The 13047-nt window shown below is 35.0% G+C and overlaps 1 long non-coding RNA gene across 1 annotated transcript in view; it reads left to right on the top strand.

Moving 5' to 3' along the window:
* LOC148213824 (uncharacterized) overlaps positions 1–13047 on the top strand; it is a 328533-nt gene that overhangs the window by 173146 nt on the left and 142340 nt on the right. The window lies entirely within an intron of this gene.

Genomic DNA, 13047 nt, shown 5'->3' with positions numbered 1-13047 from the left:
AATGGTAAACAGTAATTGATTTTTAGATTATCTTTTAGAACATTTTGCTGGTGATTTAACAAATGTTATACTACTGAACCTTTGGCATACAGGTACTTACAGAGTTTGAATTCATTCAAGGACTTTCCAGGATTATTGAAAATTTTAGATAACTTTTCTGGAAGTTGAACTTCCTTCTAGCTGCTGCATTAAAAAAAAAAAAAACACTTTTTGCCCAAAGTGTTACATGTGAAATGAAGCCAGCATATTTCATTGTGTCATCCTCTCTTCTTGCCTTTCAATTTAGTGGGATATTCTGTAACATGAGATGTAGACTTGAAAGAGAAGTAAGAAATTGTTGGCACTGAGGTTGCTAAATTAAACATCCTATTCTACCTGCCATGTGTGTCAGGACCTTCTGTCTGTATATTTCTTTGCAAAATATGAAGTAATATTTAAGTCAAGGACAATATTTCTTTTCTCAAGGTATCTGACACTATCTTTGAAATCCCTCAATAGATTTGAAATGTCTTTTAAAAATTTATTTGGAGCAGTTCTGCAATATTACTTTTACACTGTTCATTGCTGTATAATTTATTTTGTAGAGAAGAAAATAATTTTTCCTAAAATTTATTATTGAAAAAAAATCAGGGTGCAATACTAATAGTAATGTTTTCAGTGTTGTCTTTCCTTTTTGTGCTTATATTTATTTTGAAAACCTGATGTCAAAAGGCAGTTTAATTCTCTTGCTTTATTAGGAAATAAATGTATTGCATTATAATTTACCTGCATTACCTGACGTACAAATTGTACAAGATTAAAAATAAGAAATGATAATACAGTTTTCAGATGAAAGACAATGCATATTCTTCAGAATATTTTATAATTTAAAGGTGAACCAAATTTTATCAGTGTAGCATTTTTAAAAGTGAATTTGTAAGTAAAATATTGTGAATTTAATTTGTCTTAAAATTCCATTTAAAAGTAAAATGAGAGATAATTGAGAGCTTGGTAAAACATTTCTAAAACCTAGTGTCCTCAAGCTGTTGGAGGTCTTCTATAATATTTTTAAGAATATGTTTGAATTTATCATTTTTTTAAAACAAAACTATACATACTGTATACATACATACATATGACACAGTATTTTAATGTTTAGGTAGTTGGAATGTAAGACTTTGCAACTCAGTAAAGCTTAACTTTCTTACTGTTAGGAAATAATCATGTTTCCTTATGAGCAGTAACCTGAAAAAAACTGAGATCAGAATATTAAATAAAGATGATGCCCTGTGGAAATTTGCAATACTAAATATGAGGCAAATTGAAAGGAAGATAGACAGTACGTCTAATAGAGGATGGTAGAGGAAGTAAGTGTAAATTATTAAATTATTTGAGTTGTGATAAATTGATAAAATGGCTGAAAAAATTGATCAGAAATTGAATAGCAAGGCTGACAGGGCTGTGCCACATTTTGGATTCAACGACAAAGAAGTGCTTCTAAGTGTGCAGGGCTATGAGTGTAGCACTTGTCTGTAAGTCCTTTAAGCAAATGCGTGTTTTCCTGGGCTCTGAATGTGGCAAAGTACAATCCTGGGAAACTCTGTGATTTAAGAAGTTGGAGGCAGATTCTACATGTTCATCCCCACATGCTCCAAAGCATCTTATTTGCCTTCAAAAATGAAGCACTGCATAGCCCTAGCTACAATACTGATAGTGGGGAAAAGGTTTTTAAAAATACGCCGAAGCATAATGTGTTGTGCATTCTGCAAAAATGTCATATACTGTATGTCAAGACTCAAATTCTTTGCTTAAATTTCAAAAAGTAGAAAGGATAGATGTTTGCATATGATTCAATTCTATTAGCATGAACTTGCAAACATAGAGAATATGGTGAGTGTGATATGATGAAAAGATATGGAATGTCTTGTCTAACAATAGTCCATAACAATATGGAAAAGCAGCAGAATTAAATATGGGCACATGGAAGAGGGTGACCATCTTATTCCACTTCTCTTTCCAATGATGTTAAGCTCTCTGCTTTCATGGACACAATGGATCATTGAAAGAAAGAGAGAAAACATACAGACTGGATTTTCTGAGAGGAAAGCAGAAGCCACATGGTTTTCATTTATATCTCAGCAAAGCAGCTCCACATTCTTGCTGCCACTTGCAATGGCAATGGCATTATTTATTGATTCAATGTATAGCCCACTGTTCCATTTGTAGAATGTGCAAAGTGCTTAATGTTGTTTTTATTTACAAAAATATTTTTGTGGCTTCCCTGTCATCCCTCTGAAGATTGTCCCCTGTAGTCTTCTGAACAGCCAGCTATCTGGGATTATGTAGACTGAATATTATACAACTTGCCAAGGTTGCGGAAGAAGTCTTACGTGTATGCAGACTGCAAGCCATGTATGCATTCATTTATGCATTTATATGGCTGCCCAACTCAAATTATGTGATACTGGGTGGTGTACAGAACGAAAAAAAAATAAAAAACATAAGTAATTAATATGAAATAAAATAACACATGAAAACACTTATTTCCCATCCCTAGTATAGTTTAAAAGTAAATATAATGCAATGCTTAATTTATTTGTTGACAGACTTGTCTATTTTGATTCCAAAACAAACCTTTAGAAGAATGAATGTTTATTCAGTTATTATCTGTGTGCAAAAAAAAAAAAAAAAAGTCACATATTATCCAGATTGCAACTGCTTGTAAATATTGATGAAATCAATAAACTAGGTTGTTTTAACTTACCCAGTTGAAATATTTATCATAATGTTTATCAGCCCAAATTTAATCAGTGGAGAAAAGAGAAAAGAATAAAATGCAAGAAACAGATAAAAACATCTACAGAATTTCACAAATTATACGTCATAAGATGCTTCCTAATGAATTAACCTGTAATGTGGATAGCAAGATACACATTAACTAAGGTTTTTGTTTCTCCGTCTTCCAGTTTTGAGACAAATTAACTTTAAGACTTCAGACCATTCCAGTCCCTTCAAGATGGATTTTAAATTGCCATCCTCTGTCACAGGGCAATATATGCAACAAATACAGTGTATAGTTTCCCCAAAAAGCAGAGTTACACTGAGAGCGGCTTACCCCCTAAGAAAGTTCTTTCAATGTCTTACAAAATCAATGCATTTATTTACTCTAATGTCTGGTAAGAACTACAGGGGGGACTTGAAGTCTATCTGATTGAAATGAAACAAAGAGACAAAATCAAAACCAAAGCCTTCACAGTAGAAAGCTACTCCAGCAATTATAGAAACTTCCAAATTCAATTTCCATCTCAGGCTCATTCAATAAACAGTACTCCTCAGAGAACACCAGACCTCCTATGGCTCAACTTCTTAGAATCCCAACAGATGCTGATGTGATGAAGATGTAAATATAAGCTAACCTTTCCCAACTTTTCTAAAACTGTGTTGTTATATCTTTTTGGATGGAAGGATGTATAACAAGTATCAGTATGTTCTTAAATCTTATTCAACATCTTCATGGGGGCAAACCATGAAACATCATAGCAATGCAAATCCCGCCCCTTTTGTACTTGCATTGTGATGTCACATGCAAGTACATAAGAAATGGAGTTTGTGTCTTGGTTGTCACCACATTTTATCACTTTGATAAAATCACAGTGTGGTGCAGTTGCCACTTAAACCAATTAGTTTTGAAAAGAGGTCTGTATGAATAAGGCATGTTGCATTCAAATATAATGGTTTGAGATTCTGGAGATGGTTTTATAAGCCTCCACCTGCATGCTCCTCTCTGATCAGGGAAAAAAGGTACCTTCTTGCTAGTTCTAAAATGGAAATAGTTCCATTGATTAAACTCTTATAGCCCAATTCCTTTCATTTTAAAAATCTTGTTAAAGAAGATTCTTTGAGAATCTTGCTTGGAAGAATTACTTTTGGTTGAGGCAACTACCAAAGTGCTTGATGTCAGAAAAATTGTTTCTTCATAGGTACCCAGGTTTTAGATTTTTTTTTCTTTATTTTCAGCATGGTATTGCTGTCAGGAGTGGACAGAATGTAATCCCATAAAAGCCAATATCATATTTGCAGAGGTAATATCTTGCCATGGGTCAGTGAGTGATAGATCTCTTAGAGACTGCATGTCATGAACAAATACTTTATGTAAAAAAAAGAAAAGGAAAGTAAACATGTTTGCAGTATGTTTAGAATTCCACAGAGTTTTTAGAATTATATACAAAATGAAGCATAAAGCACTGTTTGCTCCCTGTGATCTGGGCTTTCTGTAGGTTCATAAGATTTGATGAGAGACATAGCACAACAATAACTTTTTTGATCTGCCCTTCTACCCAATTTATTAAGAAAACCAAGCATCTTCAGTTAGATTCATTTTTCCAGCCTGGCTTTCTAAACAGTACTTACTACTAGCTTATCGCATTGTGATGCTTGTTCCTGCTCCTTACTCCACCTGCCTGATAATTCTGCAACCTGGCTTTTCAAATGGCCTTGCAGAGAGAACTGTTTTTCTAAATTCAGGGTTGCATTTGTGATCATGCATGATTGTACATATGGTCTAAGTCTCATTACCCCAGTTACAATCTGCATGAGGGATAAGGAAAAAGGTAAAGATCTATTGTCTGGCCTCCTTCTTCTCTAGTGCTGGTATAGGTTTTCTCTCTTGGTTCTAGTTGCTATAATATTTTATCTTCCATTATTTTCAATTCCTCAGGTGGACTGTGGAGTAGAAAAAGTTCCATGATACCTTCTCCTCATTCTCTTCAGCACACTTTTCTTGATCATGTCCTCCTCCAATGCTTCTACCATCCCAGGAGTAAAGCAAAGCAAAGCAAAGTAACCCTGCCCAGTCCATGTTAGGTTTACTAGCCATTAGATCCACCTTAGTTTTCCAGCCATGACATATACCTCCATTCAAGTCCCTTCCCCCACACTCCTGGTTCTTCTTCCCAGAGTTCCTCTGGTAATTCCAATTCAAATGCTAGCCCAGTGCCTCAATAACACCTTCTTTTATGGAGTCATCTTCCTATGGCAAATTAAATTACTTAGTTTCTGTAATCAGCTACCTAGCCCAAAGCATTTGTTTAGATAGTGGCATGAACAGCCACCAAGAAGCCATGGCTGAACCTAACACTTTTCTTCAGTATTGTCTTCACCACATCATCAATGTCAGGTTCTGTTTTATTACTTTCTTCTCTTCCTTGTTTAATTCTTCCATTCTTATTGCCTTCTCCCTGCCTCATATCTCCTGAAAGTACTAACAGGAACTCTGGTCAAATGGGAAAAGAAATAACATCAGAAGTCTGTGGAGTCTGGAACAAAACAAAAAGCCATGAATCATAATAAACATTAAAAAAAAATCCTTTGTGTAATGCACCTCAATGAGTTCCAAAAGAGGAATTGCATGTATCTTTTGCGTACATACTTTTAAGTGACAGACTTACTGTATGCCTTCAAGCCTAAGGAAGGAAATGCTGAATAGACTACATGAATATACTATATGTCCTCCGGGAATCAACTATGAAAGAGAAATGTATGAGAGGCAATGTATTATTCAGTCAGGTCTCCTTAAATTAAATATCAAACTATCCAAAATGGAAGTGAAGAAAATATAAGACAGACCTCCCCTCAATCTTAGTGCTACAAATAGCTGAGAGTTTTGGAGTTTTAGTTCACATATTCAGGTTGAAGAAGGCTGATCTAGGTGAAATGGATGAAACTAGAAAACAAAGAAACACATCTCACAAAAAGAGATTTTTATGAGGTAGTACTGTGATTTGTTCAACATATGTTCCAGCATCAAACTGAGAATCGTTTTTTAAAAAAAATCTTTAAATTTTACTTTTTCATCCAGTGCTATATTTGCGGCTTCTCTATTATCTATGGTGCTCTCCTAATATCATCAGACTATATGTATATATTTGTCTTATCACAACAGCAGATGTTAATTCCCAGGCAAACACTGGTAAAAGTTTCTGCCACACTCTATGTACAAGGAACATCTCATGCCTCAGGTCTTGTCCACCTGACCTGTATCATCTGTAAAAGTTACGAACTTCTCATTTTCCCTGTGTCATACTAGCAGAGGACAGTCAGCATATATTTGAGACTCTTTCTGCATTTGATAATCAGGCCTATATTAGATCAACTTTCCAAATAAAATGGAGACACTCTGAATTGAAGTGCTGGCAAAAACAGCAGAGAAAATATGTTACCTTAGCAACAGAGCTTTAAGCATCTCAATCCAATAAAAAAAAAAATCTGTGACCAGTCATTAGAACATGAACAGTGAGACTTGCATATAGCTAAGTGGCTCTCAACATGTTTATACAAATTTGTTATACAGCATGGGAATACGATTCAGCACTCGGAACCATTCCATTTCTTCAGTCTAAACTGCAAGATCTCCTAAATTTTATGGCTTGTAAAATCTTATGGCGGTCTAAAATCTTGCAAATCTAGTATTTATTAATAATTGCATAAGATCTCTGAGCACCTTGAAATCTTAAAATGCACCAGATACCCACAAGGTCTCACAGTTTGTTTCTGGATATCCTCTACCTTTCAGAATTATTATTATACACTTTTGAGGAAGATGGTAATTGTATCTGTGTGTGGATATGTTTGTGAATCTAGGTATAGCCACCTAGATCTGAGTAGCTTTAGCTTGTGAATATGTATGGGTATGTGTCCATGTGAATATTTGTGTACATATGAGTGTGTAGAGTGGAGACAATATGAGGAAATTATAGGTATGAGAAGTCATGGATATCTCAAATATTTGTTTAGGGTATGTGTGTGTACATAAATGTATACAGAGCATGTAGGACAAAAACTGTATATTCATGTAATGTAATGTTAATCTCTGTATAGGAGTCAGACAAAAAGAAGCTTAAAGAGAGAACAAATTAAACTTGTAGCCACAAACTCTCAGTGGGATTTCAGAAAAAGCTTTAGTCAGAAATATGTTTTTAACTACCTCAAGAGAAGATTAAAAATGATTAAATACTTAGACATAAATAGAAAATGACAATGGTAGTGAACATACAATTATTCTACAGGTTGGTATGTGGAAAAAAAAGTTATATGGGAATATGTAAGGGAAGTAGCCATTTTATAGGGCAACCAGATCTGGGATTGAAAAACAACACTAATAAAAGAGATACAAAAAACTTTAACTGTCATCTAGATTTATGCAGTTCAGAACTGGTTGCCTTACCATTTTGAGGAGTATATTTGTAATCAGAGCAAGGTTATATCAATTAAATCATATTTGATATACTCTAATCTTACCACTTTTTAGCAGAAACTGTTATTCCTTTCATCTCTCTCTGTATGGGCCAATTGTTTTTCCCTTTCCTGCTGTGCTCTTCTCAAAAAAAAAAAAAAATCCCCTTGACATTCTTGGACAAAATACTAATATAGATAAAGCATAAAAACCTTGCACATTTCTCTCCATCCACCATGCAACCACATTAAAATGTTATTCCTAAGAGGATATAATACCTGTACAATAAAAATAATAAAACAATGCATACTCATGTTGCATGTTATAATTGGCATTAAAAATCTGAATGAGCAAATATCTATCTATTTGGGCTTATAGACCAATCCAGTCACAAACTGTATCTGAGCAGCACACAATTTCCCTTCCATAACCCAGGCTAAAATACAAATAAAATATACTATATAAATGCACACAAAAAATCACATATATAAGATCCTGAGAATATACCCCATCAATCCAATCAAGATTAAAGCCACTCCCATTGCTAACAGGGGAACAGCATCATTTCATCCTTCAGGGCCTGTTGGAATAGCCGAGTCTTCATAGACTTTCTGAATGCCAAAGGGAAGGGGCCATTGGAATGTTGGGGGAGGGGAGGGGATGTTATTCCAAAGGAGGGCAGCAAAGAAAGGAAAAGCATGCCTCCTGCAGATCATGCACCTAGAGCAAGAAGACGCACACAAAAAAAGCTTGCCCTGTTTGATCTTATCAGATTGACAGGTATTACTGGGAGATGATCCAGGTCCAGGCCCTGAACCATGAAGAGTTTTAAAGATAACAACCAGCACCTGGAATTGAATGGCACCTGAAAGCCAACTGATAACCAGTACAGTTCTTAAAGCAGTGGTGTTACATGAGCACAAAAAGAGTGCCCATAATTCCCTGAGCTACTGCATTCTGGACCAGCCATGGCTTCTAAATTAAGTTCCAGGCCAGTCCCAGGTTGTTGGAGCACATTAAATAGTCCATCTGAGAGGTGACTATGGCATCAGTAATTATGAGTAAAGCCTCCCATTCTAGAAGGAGACATAACAGGCTTTGGGGTACCATATTTCTTATGGCAGTGTTTTTGTGGTTTAGAATCCACTTCATTAGACAGGGAAGCGGAAGTGGATTCAAATGCTTGAATGTTTATGGTCTAATGGATGTATTAGTCTTCAGATCTTACATAACTTTTGTTGTTTTTATATTGTTTCCTAACAACCTGTCAAATCTTAAAAAATGAATAATTAGGAATCTGTTGGGTTTTTTGCTATAGTAGTGGCCTGCTGAAATTCAAAGCATTATAATTCCTTACCTCTGCAGATTCTTCTTCTTTTTTACTCTCAGGAATCCTGACTGTTCAATATTTTTCATAGATTACTCCCTGCTTCTTTTTTACCACCTTATCTGTTGCCCATGGCTAACTCTTCCACATATTACTCAACCAAAAATACCAAGCTACAATTTGAGCTTCAGTGCCATGTGAGTACACAGTATGAAATAGCTGTATTAAAAATAGCCCTACTTTCCTAGGGCTACCAGATACGTGGTTAGGAAGCTACTCCTCAAATGCAATACAAATCAAGCAGCAAATCAAGTAGGTCAGGGCTCAAAAAGGAGAAGATGGCACTAATGGTGCAATGCAAATCCCACCCCCTTTCTATATGCATGAAATGTTGATGTACATACAAAAGCAGCAGATTTTGCATCATAACACTGCTTCTGCTTATTTGTAACCCTCTTCCTTCTTCCCTCCATGTCAATGAAATCAATGCTATTTTTGTTAAAATGTATTTTACAAATGCAAGGGAAAACAAGTGTCTTCCCATGCAAAGACATGGATAGATTCATAAAATTCATAAAAAAAGATTAATTTGATTTTGTACATTATGTAAAACCAGGGTTTATAGTTTAATGCAGAATGTCAACCCAGCCAATTGTGGCCTACTCAACAACTCTATTGTCACTTTAATGGTTGTTGACAATTATGTTTTTTCAAAATTCAAATTACAGTCACGGACCAGAGTTAAAAATAAAAGTACCTTAAAGATGCCTTAAATGCATTAAGAATACATTAAAATGAAATGAAACAAAACATCAACATATATTTACAGATTGGTGGGATCATCAATGGGCAGTCAAAGTCTGCCCAGTTTTACAAACAGTATAACAAAATTTAGCTATGCTCAGGGAAACTAAATCATTCTGATCAGATAGCAACAGCTGCACATAAAAAGGATCAGAATTTCCTGGATATTTTACCAGATGAGGAGTTATTAAATGGGTCCGTGAGTCCTTATAGAAAATACAGTATAGCAGGACATGTGCTGTAGTTTCAACAGCCCCTTGTCCGCAGGGGCACAGTCTCAGCTCATATGGGACTTTTTTGTATCAGCCCTCCAAAACTGCTAGGAAGAACATTACAGCGTGCTAGAGTTAGTGCCCTCTGAAATTTGGAGACAGTTATGTAGTTTAGGTATCTCGCTGGCTTATAAAAAAAGGCTTGACCACTCAAAAAACATTCTTAGGTAGAGTGGACTGGTCCTGCTGGAGTTCCAGGTCTTTGATACGCTGTTTAAATTCACTGAGTGCATGCTCGTAGCCCATCATTAGGAACACCTGTGTTTTTATTTTTGTTCACTGCCCAGTGTTCCTTTTGGTGGATGGACAGCCATATGCCTTTGTTAAATAATACATAAACTCATCCTTAAGCAACCATAGCTTTGCCCAATGTGCAACTGCAACCTGTAGGTTTTTGAAGTAAATTTATTATTTTAAAATCCTAACCGGCAACAAAAGCAACATCTAGGAACAAGGGCAGTCTTGAAACAAGGGCAGTGATACTGAACTTCTTTGATCAAGTCAAGCCAAAGAACCTATAGTTTCTGCAAAGCCTCTTTATAGTATTACATATAAGTACCATAATTTGCATTTAACAGGGCTGAAGTTTCATCAGTTCTGACAGAAGAGTGTTTGCTTTCATCATAAGCAAAAAGAACAGAAAAAACAGGTAAGAGAGCTGGTTAATAGAAACATTAAAAATTACTTTTTTAAAAAAAATCAATACATGGAGTATTTAGAATATGAAAGACTACGCTGTACAATAATAAATTGGTTATTTAATCACTGATGTTTTGAAGGTTCAGTACATAAGTTGCATTTTATGCAATGTGAACATCAGTGTGCAAATACAAACAAGACTTAGGCATGAGATTAGTGAATTTCATCTCCTACCAAGTTACATATCCATGATACATCCATGTAAAAACATGAAAAATGTAGCTTCATTTGTGGCATTTATTTATTGAACAGGATAGCATAAAGCCTGAAATTGGTAGGAACTAGCTTAAGTGCAATGTCTTATTTATGAAAGATGACAGGGCTCTGTTTCCATGGCCAGCTGAATCTACCAGCCAATCTTAAATTTGGTAGTACCTGTCAACAATCAATTATTTGGGGGACTAGAAATGAGCCAGGTGATCATGTCATCATTTCTGTTCTAAAAGGTTCTATATGGGTGGAGGTGGGTTTGCAAATAGATGTGCTAGCCAGTGCCATTGGACACTCAGAAATATCGCAGGCATCCAGTTTGCAGCCTGTTGCAGAGATTTGAATTTTCTCAAGACATTGCTTTCTATTATGTATCAGCCCTTCAAGATCAGGAAACAGGAGTCATTAGGAGTCTTGGAGTGTACTTTAAAGCAGTTAGGGTGTTGTAACAGAATCTTGAAAGCCTGTCAAAGCCTCTTTCTACTTCCACTTATACCTAACCCAATCAAGACAGAGTTGTTCTGAGTTCCTTTCTCATGCTTTCTATCTTCCCAGGACTCAAATATCTTTTCTGTAATGTTTCAACATTCCCCTCCTCCTTCTCTGAGTCAAACCCACATTCCTTCACACTGTGGTTTTGCTTTAAAATGCAAGCCACTTGGTTATTCCATAATCTATGTCCTTTGTGTTTTTAAAGCTGGGAAAACAACCAATTTCTTTGTCCTTAACTGTGGGTGTAACTTGACAGCAATAACACCAAACACAAACTGCATTCAGTCCACCTTGAGACTGATGCTAAAATGCAGACATTAGCAAAATTATTTCCTAAAACCTGTTGCCTGGCTTTTGTAACATTTTTGTCTGATAATGAGTGCTGGAAAACTTGAAAGCTGGCATACTCTTTTGTGATGTTTAGTTCTAATAAAGGCATTACCCAGCTGTGGATTTTGGATTTCATATCAGTAAGTATTTGTATTAATATTGAGATATTAGTTTAGTGAATATAAGTACAGTATTTTAATTCCATATGTTCTGTCTTGGATATATACAGTGATATATCTCATATTCTGTTCTGAGCTTGTGGCATATTCCTAGCATTTAGGAGATGACAGCTAGTTATTTTATGAAACTGAAAGCACACTTTTATTTTATTTAAATTCCATCCATCTTTTGCCATATTGTGTACATTTTTAAATGCTATGGAATCAGATCAACACAGTGCATACGAAGAAAATTCACAGATACATTATAGAGATACATTTCTGAGAAGTCTTTGCCCCAACAAACTTCACTTAACCCATCTCACACATTCTTAGGGGAGGAGAAGGAGAGATACCTTTCTTTCATGTATGTCTAGTGCACTCTTACCAGATACAGCCAAATGGATGTATTTATTTAACATATATTTTATCATGGTAGTCTTGAGAGTAGTCTGTGTTCCATGTACAAATTCTGACTGCTGTATAATTTCCTGCAGATTAAATGGGCTCATTATGTAAGTCAGCTTTTGTTTTAAAGTGCTTTTATTATTCATAGGCCAGCTCTACAAATAGCGCTGCCTTTTCAAAATTGTATGAGACAGTAACACAGACTTGCATTCTCTTGGTGTCCCATGATAGTGATTTTGAAAGAATCTTTCAGGGACTTAATATAAATTTTGCTTCTGCAAGTATTTAAATCCTCAAAATGATTGAGTGATTGATGGAAGGCTTCTTTCTTTTTTCCTTCTTTCTTTCTTTGCTCAGAAGTACATTTGTATGAAATATGCATTCACTTATAAACTACAAATAATGAATCCAAGTTTGTGCATACTTTTTAAGAAACTGTTTTATTTGTAATAAAGAACTGCAGGTTAATAAATTATTTCTTGGTGATTCACCTTTGCGGTATAACTATTGTTTCTCAGTGTGATATTTTGGTACTGATTTCAATGTTTGTTTACTGTGGTGAGACTCTAGTGTATATAATATTATAAAGATTTATGGCTGCTGTTTATGATAATGTTTTCAATAGTGCTCACTGTTCCTTACTGCATTTATTGTATTTCATTCGTTGCTTTATGGAATACCATTAGGGTATGAATATTTATTTTAAGAAAGATGAAAGCTCAGAAAACTGTTATGGATACACTGTATTACTGCATTTTCAGTCCTAGAGTCTGTAATAAAATAATCTCATTTTTGTTTTCATCGAATAGTTTTGTTAAAAAAAAAAATTTAATGAAAATGTTCAGAAAGTAATAAATGCTAACAGAGATTACATAATGGCAATAACTTGAGGATCAAAATATGCGCTAATATACTCTGATATGTATATAAGAAAGGAACAGGACGTGCAAGCAGATGATACATTTTGTACTCATTTCAAAATGTCAAGCATAGAATTGTGAAAATTTTCAGTTTACCTTAAATATGCAATTTTGAAGGAACATGTTAAAATTAAGGTCTTGTTCCATCTAATAGTTTTTCATGAACAAGACTACTTTGCATTTGCACACATTCTTTTTTAAACTAAGGGACACAAAG

Source organism: Python bivittatus, unplaced genomic scaffold (assembly GCF_059951505.1).
Source record: "Python bivittatus isolate LINGU-HERP-01145 unplaced genomic scaffold, Pbiv_v1 ctg000850_np1212, whole genome shotgun sequence".
Classification (NCBI taxonomy): Eukaryota; Metazoa; Chordata; class Lepidosauria; order Squamata; family Pythonidae; genus Python; species Python bivittatus.
This window is presented reverse-complemented; position numbering and strand designations above follow the sequence as displayed.